This window comes from Petaurus breviceps, unplaced genomic scaffold (genome assembly GCF_028583685.1).
Source record: "Petaurus breviceps papuanus isolate PSGF00001 unplaced genomic scaffold, PetGlider_PUasm1.0 225, whole genome shotgun sequence".
Lineage (NCBI taxonomy): Eukaryota > Metazoa > Chordata > Mammalia > Diprotodontia > Petauridae > Petaurus > Petaurus breviceps.
The window spans coordinates 2,827,414-2,850,249 of NW_027185889.1; the positions used below are offsets into that span (position 1 = coordinate 2,827,414).

The 22,836-nt window shown below is 35.8% G+C and overlaps 1 long non-coding RNA gene across 1 annotated transcript in view; it reads right to left on the bottom strand.

Annotated features, from left to right (window-relative positions):
• The window catches only part of LOC138166598 (uncharacterized), a 397,412-nt gene that overhangs the window by 284,265 nt on the left and 90,311 nt on the right, over window positions 1–22,836 (bottom strand). The window lies entirely within an intron of this gene.

The following is a 22,836-nucleotide window of genomic DNA, read 5'->3' on the forward strand; positions in this document are numbered from 1 at the left end:
GCAAATTTAAAACCTATGAAATACACTGGAGTATTGTGCTAATTTTATAAAATCTTCAATAAATGATCACATAGCCTAAACTTGAATATATTCAATGATGCAATATTCACTTCTACCTGAAGCAATACAATGAATTTGGAAACAGATCTAATTATTAGGAAATTGAATTACAGTAAACTTGTCTATGAGAGACACTATCAAATGGGATCGATGTCTTCTTTAGTCAAACTATGCATGTATGTTTTAGTGCTGTGAAAAAAAAAACAACATAAAAATTCTCTTCTCTTCTCCCCCAGCCTATAACTTCTTTCCTCTATAAATTTTCCTTCACATAACCACCAAAAACAATCCTCCTACTGCTTTGCTCTGATTATGTCACTATTTGTCTCAAAAAAATCTTTACTGGTTCACCACTTTTTAGGAGAGGAGTTATTAATCTGGAATTTATGTACTTCTTTTAGACATTTTGATCATTATATTTCCACGTACTTGTTTTCCTTTATAATCCTCCCATGTATATTATGTTACACATTTAAAAACATTCTTCTAAAGAGTACATACCTTTCACTAGATTTCCAAATATGTCTATGATAGAAAGAAAATTTAAGAAATCCTATTCTAATGGACAAAATATAAACTCAAAAGCCTAGCTTTTGAACCCTCTATTATCAAGCTCTCACCAACTTTTCCAGTTTATTTTGACACTATTTCCCCTCAATCTTATATTTTGCCCAAGATATATAGATATAGATATATATTCCTCTATAATTATGTAAGATACTTGAGAATAAGCACTATTTTTACATCTTTTGATGTCCAACACGGTTCTTTGCATGTACTTCATCCTTAATAAACATTTTTGCATCATTGGATTTGAAGTCAGAGGACATGAGACAGATTTCACCTTTTTATTTATTAACTGTGTTAACTTAACCAAGGCACTAAACTTTTCTAAGCTTCAGTTAACTTATCTGTGTGTGGGGGCGGGTATTGAACTAGATGATGACTGAGGTTCCTTCTATCCTTAAAATATAATCTTATGACCAGGAACAATCAAATTAACTGAAAGATAAATTAAATTCACCATATTTCCTTACAAAACTGTGAACTGGGATCAAAGGACATAAATACTGGGGAATAGATTTTGGTTCAAAATAAAGGAATATTTCCAAAAAGAAAATGTAGTTATAAAATAAAATGGAATTTCTTATGAGATGATGAGTTTCTCTTTTTTAAATTTTCAAAAAGGAGATGGGTGGCCATTTTCTTTCAACATTGTAGATCCTACAGAGAGACATCATGGATAAAAAAAGACTTCCCTTTCTCCTCTAAGATTCTTTGAATAGATAAATTGACATACATTGTCAGGAAAGATGTGATGGTTTGGAAGATAGCAAAAGTGGAGTTGAAAAGATATGAGAAATTGGCTATAGGATGCAGTCATATTATGTCAAGATCAACCCAATTTATTGTGATTAATGAGTATGTGACAGAATTTGAAGACAAGACTCACTCTCCTGACTTCAAGTCCATCCTTAAGGGTTTTTGTAGATTGTTTCAATCAGACATTTACAATATGAATTGTGAAATCAGCTTTTGGAAAATCCAACTGTTCAGAATGTTTTGAAATTCTCAAAGTCATTCTGTCTTGGGGAAGGGTAGGAGAAATCTTTCCCAGTCCCACACCACCCCCATTCAATTACTTCTTGGAGATTTAGACAGAATTTTTCTCTTTCATAGATTTGTCAGCAACTCAAATCTGAAGTTCTGGACTAACTTTCTGCTTGGTTTAGTGATTTCTCAGTCTTGTCTGGCTCTTCATGTCACCATCTGGAATTTTCTTGGCAATGATATTAGAGTTGTTCTCCATTTCTTTCTAAAGGTCATTTTATAGATGAGGAAACTGAGACAAACAGTGTTCAATGACTTGCCCTGGGTCACAGCTAGTAAGTGTATGAGGCTAGATTTGAACTCAGGACTTCCTGACTCCAGAACCAGCACTTTATTTACTGTGCCACCTAGTAGTCCAACTATTTTATACAAGTCACAAAAAATCATCACTGAGTCGCTTCAACCAACCCCAATACACTTCTGACATAACATCATTTTATTCTTTCCAAAGGTTTGAAGCATTGTTTTCCAAGTCACTTGCACTTATGGTTTTCATTATGGTCTTTATTTTAAGTGGGATGGGTTGATTGTATAATCCATTCAATCTGACCTCCCACTTTTACATATAGTTCCCTACCATTTACAAGTAGGTAGCTTAGGTGTTATGCTTGCCATTTTACAGACAAGGAAACAGACTCAGAGATAAGAGACTTTAGTAGAGTCCAATAACTTATAAGCATAGGAGACAGAATTTGAAATCAATAGACCTTGTCAGGAAAGTTTTGATTACTGGTTCAAAATCCAACCCTCTATCCACTAAACTGTACAATATTATGAAGCACATTTCAAAGTATTTCTAACAAAAATGTCTTTAACTGTATTTTGTTTTAAAAATATAATATTAAATTATCAAACTTCACCACAGGAATGAGTAATTATGGATTGCTTGGTGTTTGTGGGTTATAAATGTTTCAAAATCAAACTGACAATCTTGTCAGTTATTCCCAAATCATATATTTTCAGTGTGGGTCCTTGTGTTGGACTTGAGATTCGATTTACATGTTTACAGTTTTATCAAATAAGATTGATGTTAAGATAACATTAAATTAAATGAGAAAGTCTAAAAAACCCTCTTTTTAAAATGGCCTTTATTGCTTCAGATCTGTGTGGTACAATGAAAGCCAGATTTTAACCTGGGAACTGAGGCTAGAACCATATGAAATGCCATAGGTCTGCATTTCAGCCAGTTGGATCCTAAATCCCTGAGGTTAAAGGAAAAGTTACTGATGTCTTGAAATTATTTTTAGAATGAATGATGATTAGTCTTGATTTTAATAGACTTTATTCCCACAGATTTTTTTTTCTCTTTAAGAAAATTTATCTTTTTTATCCTGACAAACTGATTTCTAATGGTCTGGCTATGAAGTGATAAGAGCCTGAACCAGTGTGGTGGCAAGGTCAGAAGCAGTAAATAAATGAAGATTGACTGATTGAGGTATGCCTGTCTGTTATCAGTTATCAGTTTTTAAAAATTGTGCTCTGACTTTTTTTTTAATATCAGAAGTTAATGCACCTCATGATATGACCTTGAAACTATGACATTTTAAAAGACAGTTTAGTGATGTAGAAAGATGAAAAATTACAGCAAAGTAAATTAGGTGCATTTAAAGATATGTAGTTTTTCTGAATCCACAGTGTTTAGCATAGTCAAGTCAATAAGCAAATATTAAGCACTTACTATTTTCCAAATACTATGATAAACCTTGAGATTAGAGGGAAAGGTTAAAATTAGAAGACCTTTCCTTCAAGATCTCAGTCTAATGGAAGAGATAACATTCAAGCAACTACATGCAAACAAGATTTTATAGATAGTAGATAGATAGATATGCATATTTGCAAATACATATATACACACATACACACAGATGCATATATACACATATGCACACATAGAAGTTAAATTAGAGGAATCTCAGAAAGAAGTCGCTAAGATTAATTATGAATGGGAAAGGGTTCTTGCAAAAGGTAGGACTTTAGCTGAGCCTTAAAGGAAACCATGGAAAATAGGAAACAGAGATGAGGGAAAGAGATCCAATTATGGGGGACAGACATTGCAAATGCATAAAGTTGAGAGATGACGTATCATGTGCAAGGAATAGAAAGGAGGCCCGTGTCTTTGGATCACAGAGTACATTTAGAAGAGTCATATTTAAGAAGACTGAAAAGGCAGGAAGGGTTCAGGTTACAAATGGCTCCCTTTTAAAATACTCTATTTTATCATCTATTTCAATTAAGATATATACATATCCAAAATTTGGGTAGAAAATAAAAGATTAAGAAGTAAGAAAATATCAGATACTATAATTACATACTAATAGTCTAATATCTCATAGTGAACAGTCTGATGTAAAATTTATATATTATGAGGATATTCATATAAAACTAATTATCTCTTAATTTAGAGAAAAATAAGTGAAGTTACTGCTTAGAAGACTATCTTAAAGATGCCCTACTTCATAATGCAGCATCTATTATTCATCTATAGATAGAAAGGTATATGTGCGTATATCTATTTCTCTATCTACATTAGCTGGGAGGGTTCTGGATCTAAGATGTCATTAGTATAGACAATCCCCAAGCATGTTAAATCTCTCCACTAATCCAGTTACTCATTTTTTATTTGAAATCATAGTTGCCTGGAACAGTGAAGAACTAAGTGATTTTTCCATCCTCACACAACCAGTACCTGTCAGGCATAGGACTGAAAGCCAGGAACTCCAGACACCAGGACTGGAGTTATACTCAATATGCAAGTTGCCTCTTTATCAATCTTGTATACTCTGGGGCAGGCAGGTGGTACAAAAGAAAGAGCACTGGTCCTGGAGTCAGGAGGACATACATTCAAATTCAACCTCAGATACTTCCTACTTGCCTGACCCTGCCCAAGTCCCTTAATCTTGATTGCTTCTCAAAAATAAGTAAATAAATCTTACATATTCTGAAAATTGATGAACAGAAAAGAGACATCATGAAAATATTATTTGTCTGCATTGCATAATAGTCAGACATGGCTACATTTTTTTTCTTTCTTTTCCTTCATTTTAATGTTTAGTTGGTGCTTTATTGCCCAAGAAGCATTAAACGTTAATTGTAAATTGACATTAAAAAAAAAAAAACCTCCATAGTAAACAAACATAAGGGCTCTTTTCTTCTCTCCCTCCAGTATCCCCTCGACTTTCTCACCCTTCCCCCACCATTTCTTTTCTTTTACATCCAGCAACGGTTAATCACTGCTTGGGAGCAAGCATCAGTCTGGCTTTACACTTCCTGTCAGAAATCTGACTGACTTCCCTTGAACTACATCAATAGAAGACCACTGACTACAAATAAGACTGACAGGCAGAACTTTAAAAATCCAGTCATCTGAAAGCATGGTCCTAATATAATATAACAGATAGTTAGACAAGGATTATTTTTAATAAAAGAATTTTTTTTCTTGATTTCATGTAAAAAAAAATTAGCATTCTTTTTTTTAAATATTGAGTTTCAAATTCTCTCCCTCCTTTCCCTTCCTCCTTTATTAAAAAGGAAGCAATTTTACATAGGCTATGCATGTGTGGTTATGCAAAAGCCATTTCAATGTAAGTCATTCTGTGAAAGAAAAATAAACAGATAAAAAACTCAAGAAAAATAAAGTAAATGAAAAGTAACTTTAACTGCATTCAGGTTCTACTAGGTATTTCTCTAGAGATGGACAGCCCCTTTCCCCATAATTTCTATAGAACTGTCTTGGATCACTGTATTACTGAGAAGAGAATAGTTAAGTTATTCATATCAGATCATCATACAAAATTATTGTTACTATATACATTGTTCTGGTTCTGCTCATTTTAGTTACCATCAGTTCACATTGTCTTTCCATATTTTATTCCTGAGAGCATTCTGCTCATCATTTATTAAAACACAATAGTAAATGGGGGGGGGGCAGAGCCAAGATGGCAGAGTAGCACGACCTTCCCACAGCTCCAGCTTCTACCCTCCCCAATCCATGTAAAAAGGGGACTCTAAAAAAACTTTGGAGCTGCAGAACCCAGAAAAAGACAGAGAAGCTCACCTCCCACTGAGGACAGCCTGGCAGGCCTGCAGGAATCCAGCACAGCACTCTGGGAGCCAAGCCCAGCCCCACACCAAGGCTTTAGCCCCAGGTCGGGCCTGAACAGCCCCTGGCGAGAGGGACTCCAGATCAGCAGCAGCTGTGGCCGTTTCCAGATTTATCAACACATGGACACAAGGAACAAAGTGAGAGGTCAGTGCAGTCTAGACTTTGGGACCAGTAAGTGGGAGTGCATAGCTTTTACCACCAGGGCGAAAAGCTGCTGAGACACCAGCACAGACAGCCAGCACCACATGGCAGCTTCAGCTCTTGGCGTGCAGAGTGTAGGGGGACGAAGCACCAGTCTGAGGGGTAATCGCTCTTGCTTTAACCTGCTTGGATTTGGATTGCAGTCTAGGGTGGAGGTTCTGGGGTGTGTGTTCAGCTTGCCAGAGGGTGTGGAGACCTCAGAGAGGGCACCCATCTAATACCTCCGGCAGGTGAGAAAACCCCAGGGTTTGGGACGAAAGTGCCCCTGTCTGGTGGCAGAGTCCTACTGTGGCAAAAAGCCCAAAAGTCAAGTAACTGAGTGGCAAAATGAGCAGGCAAAGGGAACAAAGTAGACAGAAAATTCCAACAATACACTCCTATTTTGGGGACAAAAAGGAGCCAAGCATGGAACAGGAGGAAAAGAGTGAAGTCAGAACTCCTGCACCAAAAGCTTCAAAGGAAAATATAAGTGGGTTACAGGCCATAAAGGACCTTAAGAAAGATTTTGAAAACCAAATAAGAGAAGTGTAGGAAAAATTGGGAAGAGAAATGAGAACAATGCAAGAAAATTATGAAATGAGAGTCAACAGCATGACTGAGGAAAATAATACCTTAAAAAACAGACTGACTCAAATGGCAAAAGAGGCCCAAAAAGGCAATGAGGAGAAGAATGCCTTAAAAAGCTGAATTTGCCAGATGGAAAAAGAATCTCAAAAGCTCAATGAGCAGAATCATTGCTTGAGAATTAGATTGGAACAAATGGAAGATAATGACTTTATGAGAAATCAAGATGCTGATAAACAGATCCAAACAAATGAACGAATAGAAGGCAATGTGAAATATTTCATGGGAAAAACCACTGACATGGAAAATAGATCCAGGAGAGATAATTTAAAAATTATCGAACTGCCTGAAAGCCATGACCAAAGTAAGAACCTAGAAATCATCCTCCAGGAAGTTCTCAAAGAAAATTGCCCTGATGCTGTAGTACCAGAGGGCAAAATAGAGGTTGAAAGAATCCACCTGTCACCTCCTGAAAAAGATCCCAAAAAGAAAATTTCTAGGAATATTATAGGCAGGTTCTAGAATTCCCAGATTAAGGAGAGAATATTACAAGCAGCCAGGAAGAAACAATTTGAATATTGTGGAAAAACAATCAGCATAACCCAGGATCTAGCAGCTTCTACCCTGAGGGACTGAAGGGCTTGGAATATGATATTCCAGAGGGCAAAGGAGCTGGGATTAAACCCAAGAGTCACCTATCCAGCAAAACTGAGTATCATGTTTCAGGGGAAAATATGGTCATTCAGTGGAATAGAGAACTTTCAAGCATTCTTGCTGAAAAAACCAGAGTTGAATAGAAAATTTGACATTCAGATACAAGAAGCAAGAGAAGCATGAGAAGGTAAAGAGGGAAAAGTAATGATAAGGAACTTATCAAAGTTGAACTATTAACATTCCTACATGGAAAAATAATAATTGTAACTTATGAAACTTTTTTCAGTAGTTGAAGGGATTAGAAATATATAAATATATATGTATGTATGTATATATATATATATATTTGTCTATATATGAGGGTATATGGGCATATGAATACATATGTGAATGTGTGTATATATGTTTACAGGTATACATAGATAGAGGGTACAGGACCAATGTAACAGGAAGGAATGATACTTAAAAGGTGAAATTAAGAGGTGAGAGGAATATAATGATAGGAGATGGGGAGATACAGATTGGGGTAAAGGATCTCATACAAAAGAGGCAGAGGAAAATGGTTACAATGTAGGGAAAGAATAGGAAGGCAAAAGGGAATGGGTCAACCTTATTCCCATTGAATCTGGCTTGAGGAGGGAGAGCAATACACACTAAATAGGGTATCTCACCCTCCAGGCAAATAGGGGGGGAAGGGGATGAGAGGGAGTATGATAGAAGTAGTGTAGGCTGGGGGGGGAGGGAATTTGGAAGCACACACTTTTGAAAATAGAAGGGATCAATGTAGAGAATAGAACAAGTGGGAGGTCGGATAGGAGGGAGGGAAATATAGTCAGTCTTTTACAATATATCTACTATGTTATTGTTTTGCATTAGCCACACATGTACAACCTGTACTGAACTGTATATCTTCCCAGTAAGGCTGGGTGACAAGGAAGGAAGTGAATGAATCTGGAATTGAAAGTTTTAAAATCAAATATTCAAACATATATATATATATATACACACACACATATATGTATATATATGTGTGTGTATGTATATGTGTGCGTGTTTGTGTGTGTATACATATATATATACATACTGTTATTAATACCATCTTACATGTAATTGGGAAATAAGATATACAGGCACTGAGGCTTAGAGATCCACTGGAAAATTCGAAAGGGGTATGGGAGAAAATATGGGAGAGAGCAGATTGGAGGAGGGGATATCCTGTGGGACTGCTACTTTGGGGCAGTGGGTAGGGGAAAAATGGGGAGAAAATTTGTAACTCAAAATCTGACAGAAATGAATGATGTAAATCAGAAGTTAATAAAGCATTGAAAAAAATAAAAGATAAATAAAACACAATAGTATTCCATCACAACCATACACAACTTTTTCAGCCAATTTCCAATTCTTTGCCACCACTAAAAGAGCTGCTGTGAATATTTCTGTATACTAGGTCTTTTTCTTTTTTTGTCTCTTTTTTGAAACCCTTTGGGCATTGTTCCAAATTCCTATACAAAATGATTGAATCAGTTCAAAATTCCACCAATAGTGCATTAGTATTTTAATTTTCCCATATTAGTCCAATATTTGTCTTTTTTCCATTTCTGTAATATTAGCCATTCTGACAGGTATGTGACAGTAGCTCAGAGATGTTTAATTTGAATTTCTCTCATCAATAGTGATTTAGAGCATTTTTTCATATAAATAAAGATAATTTTGGTTACTTTGTCTGAAAACTCTCAGTTCATATCCTTTAACTATTTATCAATTGAGGAATGGCTCTAATTTTTATAAATTTGACTCAGTTTTCTATATGTTTGAGAAATTAAGTCTTTATCAGAGAAATTTACATTATTTTTCACATTAATGTCTGCCAATTATGTATTTCCCTCCATCCTATTTCCTTCTGTTTATCATCCCCTCTCTTTTTACCCTGTCCATTCTCAAAATGGATTGCTTTTGCCTTTTACTCCCTCCAATCTGCCATCTCTTCTTTCAGTTTTCCTAACCTTCTTTTATGTCTTTCCCTTCCTGCTTTTTAAAGTAAGATCTATTTCCACACCCAATTGACTGTGTATATTATTATTTATTTGAGCCATTTCTAATGAAAGTAAGGTTCATATGCTCCCCTCCAAACTTTCCTCATTTACCCCCTAACTTTAAAATCTCAGGTTGCTTTTATGTCAGATTCTTCTTTCTCATTCCTTAATTTTATGGTTTTTATTTTTTATTTTTAGATTACCATCACATTCAATTCATACCTTTACTTTCTGTCTTTGTATATTCCTTCTAACTTCCCTAATAATGAAATAGTTTTTCGGAATTATAAGTATCATTCTCCCAGGTAGAAATGTAAATAGTTTAACCTTACTGATTTGGTTATAATATCTCTTCCCTGCTTTACCATTCCATCCTCCTTTTGCTTTTAGTATTTGAAAATCAGATTTTATTTAGGTCTAATCTTTTCATAAGGAATTCTTGAAAGTCCTCTATTTCATTGAAAATCCACTTTTCTCCTACAGGATTATAATCAGTTATTTTTTTTCCTCTGGATTGGTGATTCTTGGTGTAATCCAAGTTCTTTAGTCCTCTGGAATATCATATTCAAAGCTTTCTGATCCTTTAATATAGAAGCTGATAAATCACGTGTTATCCTGACTGTGCCTACATGATATTTGAATAACTACTTTTTTACTTCTTGCAATATTTTCTCCTTGATCTGGGAGGTTTGGAGTTTGACTATAATACTCCCAGGAGTTTTCATTTTGGTATCACTTTCAAGAAGTGAATGATAGATTCTTTCGATTTCTATCTTACCTTCTAGTTCTAAAATATCAGGGTAATTTTCGCTGATAATTTGTTGAAAGATGATGTGTAGGATCTTTTTTAACATGAGTTTCAGAGTACTCAATAATTCTTAAAGTATCTCTCTGGGATTCATTTTCCAGGTCCATTCAGGATATTTCAAATTTTCTCTTTTTAATTCTTTTGTTCTATTTTTTCTTGATGTCCCAAAAAGTCATCAGTTTTGCCCAATCCTCACTTTTCTTTAGCGAGCTTTTGTATTTCCCTTTTCACTTGGCCAATCCTGCTTTTCTAGGTACTCTTCTTTTCATTCAATTTTTGTGACTCTTTTACAAAACATTTGGTCTTTTCTGGCTTTTTAGGTGTTGTTTTCTTCATGATTTTTGTGCCTCCTTTACCAAGCTGTTGCCTTTTTTCGTGATTTTCTTGCATCAGTCACATTTCTTTTTCTAATTTTTCCTGTACCTCACTTACTTGATTTTTAAAATCCTTTTTGATCTCGTCCATTGCCTGCAACCCATTATATTTTTTCAGGCATTGGATCAGGAATTTTGACTTTGTTTTCTTCTTCTGAAACTGAGCTTTCATCTTTGTTGTCACCATAGTAACTTTCTACAGCCAGATTTTTTTTTTCTGTTGGTTGCTCATTTTCCAGTCTATTTCTTGACTTTTAGCTCTACAGTAAAGTGGGGCTCTGCTTCCCAAGTGAAGAGTGGACAATCCTAAGATTCAGTTTTTGTGCAGCTGTTTTCAGAGATAATTTTGGGGACTTGTACATTTTTGGCTCTTCCAAACACTTCTACGGAGAGGTGTGTTTACTAAGTTCTCTACTGTGCACTGGTTTGGGAGTGACAACAAACACTCTTTTCAACCCTGGAACTGTGACCATGGTCCCTGCTTCCCTATAGTAGCAAGCTCTGGTGTGCTAGTACTCCTCCATGAATCAGGACTAAGACCTAAGAATGCTACCTAGCTACAAGTATAGGCAATGCAACAGAGTCCTGTGCTGGTGCCAGCAAAGAGGTCCCTGTAAATTTCCTTCTGACACATTTCCCAATCCCCTTAATATCTGTGGACTGAGAGGTTTGGAAACTGCCATTGCTGCTACTGGTTCAGTTGCCCCAGGGCCTACCCCTAGTTTGCTTGGCCCTGCTCTGGACTGGTGTAGCCTGTGCTGAACTGCACCCGTCTCTCACCTTGGTGAAACAGACCTTTCTTGTTGACCTTCTAAATTGTCTTGGGCTAGAAAATTGTTTCACCACATCTGCAGCTGTAGGTTTTGTTTAAAGTCATTATTTAATGGTATTTGAAGAGTTTGAGGTGAGAGTTCAGGCAAATCCTGACTTTACTCAGACATCTTGGCTTTAAAATTCTACTGCACATTTTGTATTTGATATTGGAGGTAAAAGGAAGTTACTGGGATTGACTGAATGATATAGTCATGTATGGGCTTTAGAATCACCAACTTGACAGCTAAGTAAAATTGGATGGAGTAAACTGGATTGTCTAATTAAATTGGAGAATGAATTGGGATAGGGAGAGACTTGAGGAAGGGCGACCAACTGACAAGGTATTCCAATAGTTCAGATGTGAAGTAATGAGGGCCCATACTAAGGTGGTAGCTGTGTCAGAAGTACATAAGAAATGTGTGGTGAATGAATAGTATATATCTATCTATGCATAGATAGATGTGTATGTGATTCTTGTTTTACATGATCTGTAGATATAAATGGTAAACTATTATTTTTACAACCCAGAAATTTAAAATCATATTTTGCTGGCCTCCCCCTCTAATTTATCTTATTATCTATGCTTACCTGCCTTATAAAAAGTTGCCCCTAAAGCCATGTATCACTCACACACACTGCCTTTCACATAATTTTTTAAAGGATCCAAACAGCTGGAGTTCCATGCACTACTGGGCCCTCATCAAATAGAACTGAAGCTTTCTCTGCTTCCCTTGATTTAATTTCACTAGGTTAATCCTATGCTGTCAGTTTTTCCTTGCCTGAATCCATTAGAAAAATATTCAGTTAATTCTTGTCCTCTATGCCAGTGTGTCTTGGATGATATTGTTCCCAAACTTAAAAAAATAAACTAAGAATGTTATTTATAGAGCTTAGGGTCAAGTAAAACAAAACACTATAATGTGGGCATAAAATAGAGAAGATTAAAGCTAGGGATAGTGAAACAGAAAAAATGACTTCTAGTCTCTAATACTTAGAATCTTAGGGCAGAAAGAGGACAGATTTAGGGAGAAGGAAAGGGTCTAATGAACAAAGTGATTAGAGAAGAAAGGGTGAGACATGGGAACTGGGGAAAAAGACAAGCCTATGTTAGACCAGGGTAGCCACATGAAATAAATATGAGACAGGAAAGGACTTTGGAGGTTGTTTAATCCATACTCTTCTGCCCCATTCCCCTCACTTTATATGGGAGTAAATTAAATCTGAGATAACTTAAATGACATCTCCCAAATCACAAAGCTTATCTATCAGCAGAAATTTGAATTCATTTCCTCTGACTGGAAAACCACTGCTCATTATAGTATGTCATACTTGCCCTGGGACTGCAAATGGAAAAAAAAAAAAAAGATGAAACCTCTCTACCTTTTCTGCCTTGAATCTGGTTCTGAGGTATAAAAAAGTATCTACAGAGAAGGAAGCCTTCCATTCTATTCTTCTGAGAATAATGAAAAAATAAATGAATTTTTGGATGACTATGGAATACCTCAGTTGATATTGTCCATCTAAGATAACCAAAGATATAGATATAGATATATCATTAATATATATGCATGTAAATACATATAAATACTTACTTATGTGTGTATACATACATATATATGTGTATGTGGATATGTGTGTATATATATATACATACACACATATTTGTGTGTGTATAGTATGTGTGTCTCTCTCTCGCACACACACATAAAAACACACTAGATGGTGCAATAGACAAAACTTTAAACCAAGAAGTCTCATCTTTGTAAGTTCAAATCCAGCCTCAAACACTTAGTAATTCTGCAGTTGTATGATACTGGGCAAGTCATGTTGCCTCAGTTCCTCATCTGTAAAATGAACTGGAAAAGAAAATAGCAAACTCTTACAATATCTTTGTCAAGAAAAACACAAATTTGGTCATGAAGAGTCAGACACAACTGAATAACAACAAAAATAAATATACATACAGATTTAGATTACCAGTATTAATCCTGAATCACTGCCTCACTCAATTTAACAATGAACTAAACCTCTTCTTCATACCTCTGGAAAAGAGAAGAAAAACTGAGGTAAAGGGGGGGGAGTTGAAAAAAAAGTCATGTGGAAAAGGGAATGTGTTTTTGCTATGACTGCCTTTGAGTCTCAGAATACCTGAGAATACATTGACCCCACCTCCCTGGTAACCCTAAATAGGCCTATCTGCCTCCTTCCATCTCCCTTTAAGGCTATGAAGACCTTTAAGTCACAGGAAGAACCAATTATGTTTGATCCTCAAGATACTAGAGCATCACTGTAGCTCACTGAATGTGGATGGATTGGGGTTGATGATATGAACATATCTATGCTTTAGAAAAATCTCTTTGGCAGCTAAATGGCTTGGAGTAGGAAACGATTTGAATCAGGAAAACCCATGAGAAGACTTTTACAATACTACATGTAGGAGGTGATAATGTTCTAAACTAGGATAGTTCAGTGTGAGTTAAAAGAAAGGCATGAACATATACAGGAGATTTTGTAATGTGAGAAAAGATAAAATTTTGAAATACATTGTCTACATGGGATCAGTGATAGTAATAGTCAGGAAGATACATGTAGGCCTGGATGATTAGGGGGATGGTAACAACAAAATTGGGGAAGAGTGGACAGATGGGAAGAGGAGGAGGGAGAGGAAAATTGTGAGTTGAAATTGCTACATTTAAGATTACTATAAAACATCCAGATTGAGAATCCTAAAAGGCAACCAGATCAAGATGCAGAAAAAGCCATTGATAATATTTTATTTAAGCACAAAAGATGGACTGGCTTTTCTTGGAATCATCTTCATAGAGATGATAATTAAATCCATAGTAGTTAAAGAGATTACCAATTGAGATAACATACATTATCTTTTCTCAGAGGGAGGAAAGGCAATAGGTCAGGATAGAATCTTGTGGAAAACATATAGTTACTTGTCATGATAAAAATTTAAAAAATCATTCAAGGAAATTGAGGAATAGTAGAACAGATATTTGAAGGTCCAGAAGAGGAGAGTATCTTGAAAACCCAGAAGGAGATAATATCTAGGAGGAGACAAAGAACAACAGTCTCAAATGCTGCAGAGAATACAAGAATCCAGGGACTCTTGAGACTGACTTACATGCAAACCAACTAAAAACACTCCAACTTCTCACATCAGATCCCTCAACTCCCTTCTGAACTCCTTTCTCCTCAGCACCATTACCGAATAAACATTTACTAAAATTATTAATACATGCCAGATGATGAGCAGAGCTCTGGGGGATACAAGAAGAAAATCCAAGTAGCTCTAGTCTTCAAAGGCCATAAAATTTGCAGCATCTCTTGCCCCATTACTTCATAAGTATTATCCAGGCCCTGAAAGACTTGCTGCCAGGGAGTGCTAAGATGGTAGAGAAAAGCCAGGAAGTTGCTTGAGTCCCCCCAGTTTCCCTCAGGGAGAAAAAAACAAACATTAAATCAAGCCTCTAAAAAGATTCTGGAGTGCAGAACTTACAAAAAAGGCAGAGTGAAATAATTTCCCAACTTAGGATAATTTATGACTTAAGGAAAGGTTTGTCTCACTTTTTGGTAAAAGTGGAGAATAGCACAGCAAAGACAGAATCCAGGTAAGCCAATGGCAAGCTTTTACTCACCACACAGATCACCAACCAAAGCCACTCAATCCTGGATTGGCAGGTTAGTGGCATAGCAGGCCAGCTGTGAGGCATCCAGTCCCAGCACAGAAGACAAACATCTAGCCCTGGAACACCCAGGGCAACAGGTTCGACTAGGTTGGTACACTCTAGCTCAGTGGGCAAGTCAAAAACACCTTTGGCCCTGGAGTAGAAAAGCAGCAACTAGGTCCTGGCCACCGGCACATAAAAGTGTGGGACAGTGCCTCCTGTACCCCAGGAGCAGAGCATAATTTTAAAAGTCAAGAAATATGCTCAAAATTATAAAAAGCAGAAAAGAACATTGATCATAGAAAGATACTATGGCAACAGGGAAAATCAAAATCAAACTCAGAGGAGGAAAACAATGTCAAAATGCATATTGTGAAAGGGGTGATATGAATTTGTCTCAAGCCCAAAAAGCTTTCTTGGAAGATCTCAAAAAATATTAAAAAATTAAATAATAAAGGTAAGAGAAATTTCTTTTTAAAAAGACAGTTTTGCAAGAGCGAGTCAACTGCTTGTAAAAGGAAGGAAAAAAGTGACTGAAAAAAATTCCTTAAAAAAATACAACTGACTAAATGGAAAAGAAATTCCACTAAAGAAAACATGTCATTAAAAAATGGTATTGAAGAATTCTAGAGAATCAAGCAAAAAAATTACTTGAGACAAATAAATAAATTTGGCAAATTTGCAGGATATAAGATAAACCCACATAAATGCTCAGCATTTCCTATATATTTCTAACAAAATCCAATAGCAAGTGATAGAAAGAGAAGACCTACTTAAACTTACTGTAGACAATGTAAGATATCTGCCAAAACAAACCCAGCACCTATATGAACACAACTACAAAATACTTTTCACACAAATAAAGTCAGATCTATTTTTTGAATCACTTGATTTTACAACTTTGAATTTCCGATTGTTTTCCTTCCTCCCTCATCATCCACCATTACTAGGAAGATAAGCAATTCAATGTAGGCTGTAGATGTGTACTTACACAAATCATTTTACTAGTGGATATATACTGAAAGACTTACTATTTTCCCCTCCATTCTATCCCACCCCCCACTTGTTCTATGTCCTGTGTTATCTTGATTGTGTTTCCACAATATTCAAATTATTTCTTCTTGGCTGTTTGTAATATTTTCTCCTTGATCTGGGAACTTCAGAATCTGGTTATAATATTCCTAGGAGTTTTGGGGGGGGATCATTTTCAAGAGTTGATCAATGAATTCTTTCAATTTCTATTTTGAACTCTGGTTTTAAAATATCAGGGCAATTTTACTTGAGAGTTTCTTGAAGGATGATTTCTAGGATTTGTTTTGTTGTTGTTGTTGTTGTTGTTATGTCTTTATTATGACTTTCAGGGAGCCCAATAATTTTTAAGTGATCTCTCCTACTTCTAGTTTCCAGGTCAGTGATTTTTCCAATGTTATATTTTACATTGCCTTCTATTTTTTTCCTTTGTTTGGATTTGTTTTATAGTATCTTAATATCTCATAAAGTCATTAGCTTCCATTTGCTCCAATCTAATTCTGAAGGAATTACTCTCTTCATTGAGCTTTTAGAATTATTTTTTCCATCTGGCAAATGCAGCTTTTTAAGACATTCTTCTCCTCATTGACTTTTGCAGCTTCTTTTGCCATTTGAGTTAATCTATTTTTTTAAGATTTTATTTTCTTCAGTTAAGTTATTTACTCTCTTTTCATGCTTTTCTTGCATCATTCTCATTTCTCTTTACAATTTTTCTTCCACTTCTCTTACTTAATTTTCATAATCCTTCTTGAACTCTTCCACAGCCTGTAACCAATTAATATTTTAGTTGGAAGCTTTTGGTGCAGGAGTTCTGACTTCATTATCTTCCTCCCATTCCACGCTTTGATTCTTTTTGTTCTGAAAAAAGGAATCTAAAGTTGGATTGCTATGTTTCTTTTGCTTCCTTTGCTTGGTCATGTTGCCACTCAGTTACTTGGCCTTTGAGTTCTTTACCACAGTAGAACTTTGCTTCCATAGGGGAGAGCTTTGTCCTAATTCTCTGAGGTTTTCACAGCTGCTGCAACTATTGGGAGGGCACCATCTCTACAACCCCCACAAAATCCGGCTCACTGATCACATACCTCAGGAGCACCACCCAAGCCCATGATCCTGATCTAGAGAGGTTAAAGCAAGTGTGATTACCCCCTGATTGGCCGCTTGGCCCCCCTACAATCTGCAGGCCAGGAGCTCTGAAGCAGCCACATGGTGGTGGCTGCACAGTCGCCATGCCTCTGACACTTCTCACTCCAGGGACAGGGGCCAGGCCATGCATCTGTTCCCCCTACCCCATTTCCAAAAGAGTTCTACACTGACCTTTTACTTTTTGTTGGTATTTATGGGTTGATATTTTGGAAACCACCACAGCTGCTGGTGATCCACTGTCCCTAAGTCAGCTGCAGCCGCTGGTTGGGGTCAGCCCTTGGGGCTAAAAGTGCGGGCTCGTGTGGGGCAGAGATCTCCTGCCGGCACCCTGGGATGGACCTTCCTGTTGGCTGACCAGGCTGCCTTCAGTGGGAGATTTGTTTGTCTCTCTTACTTTGTGGGTTCTGTAGCTCTAAAACTTGTTTAGAGTCATATTTTTTATGTATTTGAGGTATTTATGGTGGGTACTCACAGAGTTATCCTGATTCTACTCTACAATCTCTGCCCCCTCATAAAGTTAGATATAACTAATTGTAAAAACATGAATTGCTTATGTCTGGATTGAGCTAATATAATAAAAATGACAATTTTACCTGAATTAAATTACATATTTAGTGTCATACTAATCAATCTACCAAAAATTACTTATAGGGCTAGAAAAAAATGGTAACAAAATTCATTTGGAAGAACAAGAGGTCCAGAATATCAGGAAAATTTATGAAAAGAAATGCTAGGGAAGGTTGCCTAGCCATACCAGATTTTAATCATTATTATAAAGCAGCATTCATTGAAACTACTTGGTACTGACTGAGGAATAGAGTAGAGTATCAATGGAATAGATTTGGTACATGAGACTCAGCAGCCAATGACTATAGTAATCTACTGTTTTATAAACCCAAAGACCCCAGTTTTGGGAATAAGTACTCACTATTTGACAAAAACTTCAGGGAATACTGGAATATAGTATGGCAGAAACTGGGCATAGACAACTTACACCAAAATCAAGTCTAAATGAGTGAAAGATGTAGTTATAAAGGCTGATACCATAAGTAATAATGGAAAGCAAGGAATAGTGTACCTGTCAGATTTATGGACAAGGGAGGAATTTATGACCAAACAATGGAGAGCATTAGGAAATGCAAAATGGATAATTTTTAATTACATTAAATAGAAAAGTTTCTGTACAAACAAAGCCAATGTAACCATGATTAAGAGGGAAGTGGAAAATTAAGAAAGAATTTTTACAACCAATGTCTCTGATGAAGGCCTCATTTCTAAAATATACAGAGAACTGAGTCAAATCTATGCGAATACAAGCCACTCTCCAATTGACATATGGTCAAAGGATATGGACAGGCAGTTTTTAGAGGAAGAAATTAAAGATATATGTAAGCATATGAAAAAAATGCTCTAAATCACTATTGATTAGAGAAATGCAAATCAAAGAACTCTGAGATACCACATCTCACCGATCATGTCGGCTAAGATGACAAAACAGGAAAATGACAAATGCTTGAGGGGATGTGAAAAAATTGGAACACTAATATGTTGTTGCTGGAGTTGTGAAATGATTCAACCGTTCTGGAAATCAATTTGCATCTATGTCCAAAGGGTTATAAATAATTATTGCATACCTTTTGACCCAGTAATACCAATTCTATGGTTGTATCCCAAAGACATCATAAAAGTGGGAGGAAGACCCATACGTACAAAAATATTTATAGCAGATCTTTTTGTGGTGGCAAAGAATTGGAAATTAAGGTGATGCCCATCAATTGGGGAATGGCTTAAATACATTATGATATATGAATGTAATGGTATGTTTTGTGCTATAAGAAATGAAGAGCAGATGGACTTCATATTTACCTGTAGAGGCTTATACAAACTGATGTTGAGTGAGAAGAGCTGAACCAGGAGAAATCTGTACATAATTACAGGAACAACCTAGGTTTAATGACTAACTTTGATAAACTGGCCTTCTCTCAGCAATGCAAAGTTATAAGACAATTCCAAAAGCCTCATAATGGAAAAAGATATATACATTCAGAGAAAGAACTAGAAAGAACTAGAGAGAACAGAGTTTGAATGCAGATTGAAGGAAATTACATGCTCTCTTTTTCTTGTTTGGTTTTGTTTCCTCTTTCCCATTGTTCATTCCATCAGTTACAATCCTTCTTTACAACCGATAAAAGTCTAGTGAGAAAGTATTTGCAGATCCTATACTTGATTGCATGCCACAATGTGGGGGGAGGAGAGGATAGGGAGATCTATTTATTTATTTATTGACCTGCTTGGATCTGGGTCACTATCTTGGGTGGAGGTCCTGGGGGATAAATGCCTGTGTGCCAGAGTGGGGTGGCTGTACGGAGTGTGCCCTCCTCAGATCTCTGACAACATTTGCAAAAACCCCAGAGATTTGGGGAAAAAGTTCTCCACTCTGGAAGCAGAGTTTTACAGTGGCAAAGAGCTTAAAACTCTCAAGTAATTAGCTGATAAGATGAGAAAGCAGAGGAAGTAATAACAGACCATATAATCTTTTTGGGAGAACAGAAGGTATCAAAATATGTAACCAGAAAAGGAAAATGAAGTCGTAACTCCAGCATCGATTGCTTCAAAGAGAAATATGAACTGGTTAAGGCCATGAAGGAGCTCAAGAAGGATTTTGAAAATCAAGTAAGAACAGTGAAGGAAAATTGGGAAGAAAAACGAGAATAATGCAAGAATATCATGAATAGTGAGTCAACAGACTGCTAATGGAAATGCAAACATACTGAAGAAAATAACACCTTAAAAATAAACTAACCCAAATGGCAAAAGAGGCCCAAAAAGCCAATGAGGAGAAGAAGGCCTTAAAAAGCTGAATTGCCCAGATGGAAAAGGAATTTCAAAAACTCAGTGAAGAGAATAATCCCTTCAGAAATAGATTGGAGCAAATGGAAGCTAATGAGAAATCAAGATACTATAAAAGAGATACAAACAAATGAAAAATAGAAGGCAATGTGAAATATCTCATTGAAAAAAACCACTGACCTGGAAAATAGATCCAGGAGAGAAAATTTAAAAATCATTGGACTACCTGAACCATCCTTCAAGAAATTCTCCTTGAAAATTTCCCTGATATTCTAGAATTAGAGGGCAAAATAGAAATTGAAAGAATTAACCAATCACCTCTTGAAAAAGATCCCAAAAAGGAAAATCCTTGGAATATTATAGCCAAATTCCAGAATTCACTTGTCTAAGAGAAAATATTACAAGTTTCCATGAATAAACATTTTGATTATTGTGGAAACACAATCAGGATAACACAAGATCTAGCAGCTTCTACATTAAGGCATCTAAGTGTTTGGAATATGACATTCTGGAGGTCAAAGGAGCTGGGATTAAAGCCAAGAATCACCTACCCAGAAAAACTGAGTATAATGCTTCAGGGGAAAATATGGTCATTCAGTGAAAAATATGACTTTGAAGCATTCTTTTTTTTTTGCTTTTTGGAGGACAATTGGGATAAAGCGACTTGTCCAAAGTCACTCGGTTAGTTTGTGTGTGTGTGTGTGTGTGTGTGTGTGTGTGTGTGTGTTAAGTGTCTGAGGCTGGATTTGAACTCATATCCTCCTAACTCCAGAGCCAGTGCTCTATTCACTGTGCCACCTAGCTGCCCCATTTTCAAGCATTCTTGATGAAAAAAAACATAGCTGATCAGAAAATTTGACTTTCAAATATAAGAAGCAAGAGAAGCATGAGAAGGTAAACAGTAAAAGGAAATCATAAGGAACTTAATAAAATTGGACTATTTACATTCCTCCCTGGAAAAATGTAATTCATCAGTCTTTTTTCAGTATGGGATATTTTAAGGATATATATTTGTATGTATTTATACATACATACATTCATACATACATACATATATATGTATATATAAGAGGGTGTATTTGTGTATAAATTCACAAATATACACTTAGTGTCCTATGTATTTATACACACATACACCCTCCCTTATATACATATATTTTTATGTATACATATATATTCCCTTCAACTACCCTCATACTGAGAAAAGTAGGGGTGAAGGGGGTAAGACGGGGGAGGATAGAAGGGAGGCCAGATAGGGGTAGAGGGTCGTTAGAAGCACACACTTTTGAAAAGAGATAGCTTCAAAGTAGAAAATAGAATAAGTGTGGGAAGAATAGGATTAAGGGAAAGATAGTTAGTTTTCCATAATATACCTACTATGGAACGATTTTGCCTAACTACACATGTATAATCTATATTGAATTGGTTATCTTCCCAGTGATGTTGGTTGAGGAAGGAAGAAGAAAAAGAATCTGGAAATCAAATTTTTAAAACTAATGTTAAATTTTTTTTAATTACATGCAACTGGGAATAAGATATACAGGCACTGGGGTATAGAAATCTATTTTGCCCTACTAGAAAGTCAGAGGGGCATGGGGGTGGTTATAAGAGATAGTAGATTGAGGGAAAGGGTATTCAGTAGGCTCACTATTTGGGGGGTTAGGGGAAAGACAGGGAGAAAATTTGTAACACAATCTTGTGGAAATGAATGTTGAAAACAAAAAACATATATTAGTAAAATTATATATAAAATAAATAAGGAAGGAAACTAAAGCTTGCTAAATTATATCATAAACTATGAGGAAAAATCCTCATATAGGTACTAAATATATGTACACCAAGTGGCATAGCATCCAAATTCTTAGAGAAAAAGTTTGATTATTAGAAGAAATAGACATCAGAACTATCCTGGTGAGGGAACTCAACATTCCCATCTTGGGAATAGACAAATCTAACCACAAGATAAAGAAGAAATAAGTTCAGGAGATGAATGGAATTTTAGAAAATGTTAAACATCTGGAGAAAATTTAGTGGGCATTTCTCAAAAGAATATGTCATCTACACAAAAACTGGTCATGCATTAGGACATAAAAATTTCACAATCAAATGCAGAAAGGCAGATATACTAAATGCATCCTTTTCAGATCATGATGCAATAAAAATTACATGTAATTAATAGTCATGGAATAAAAGAGTCGTGGAAATTTAATTGGGAACTAAATAATCAAATGCTGAAAAAATAAGTCAAACACCAAATGATGCAAACAATAAATAATGTCTGCAAAGAAAATGGCAAAAATGAGACAAACTACCAAAATTTATGGGCTGTAACCAAAGCAGTAGTTAGAGGAGATTTTATATCTCTAGATATTTAGATGAATAAAATAAAGATGAGATAAATGAATTGGGTATGCAACTTAAAATGCTAGAAGAAGAGAAAACTAAAAAGCCTAAATTAAATAGCAGATCAGATATTCAGAAAATCAAAGGCGGGATTAATAAAATTGAAAGTAAATAAGATATTGAACTAATAAAATTAAGAGCTTGGTTTATGGGGAGAAACAATAAAACAGACAAATCTTTGGTTACATTTTTTTAAAAGAAGAGCCAAAACAGAAAGAAAATCATGTAGCAACTCCCCTAATGAATATTGATGCAAAATTTTTAAATAAAATTTGGGAAGGAGATTACAGCAATTTATCAGGAGGATAAAACACTATGACCATTTGGGATTTGTACCAGGGATTCAGAGCTGGTTCAATATTAAGAATACCAAGTGAATTAACAAAAATATGCAAAGGAAGATGGCCTGGCTATATCATATCTAAAATTATATTATAAAGCAACAATCACCAAAACCCCTTGTTACTGACTAAGAATAAAGAAGTGGATCAGAGGAATGAATAGGTTAGGTACA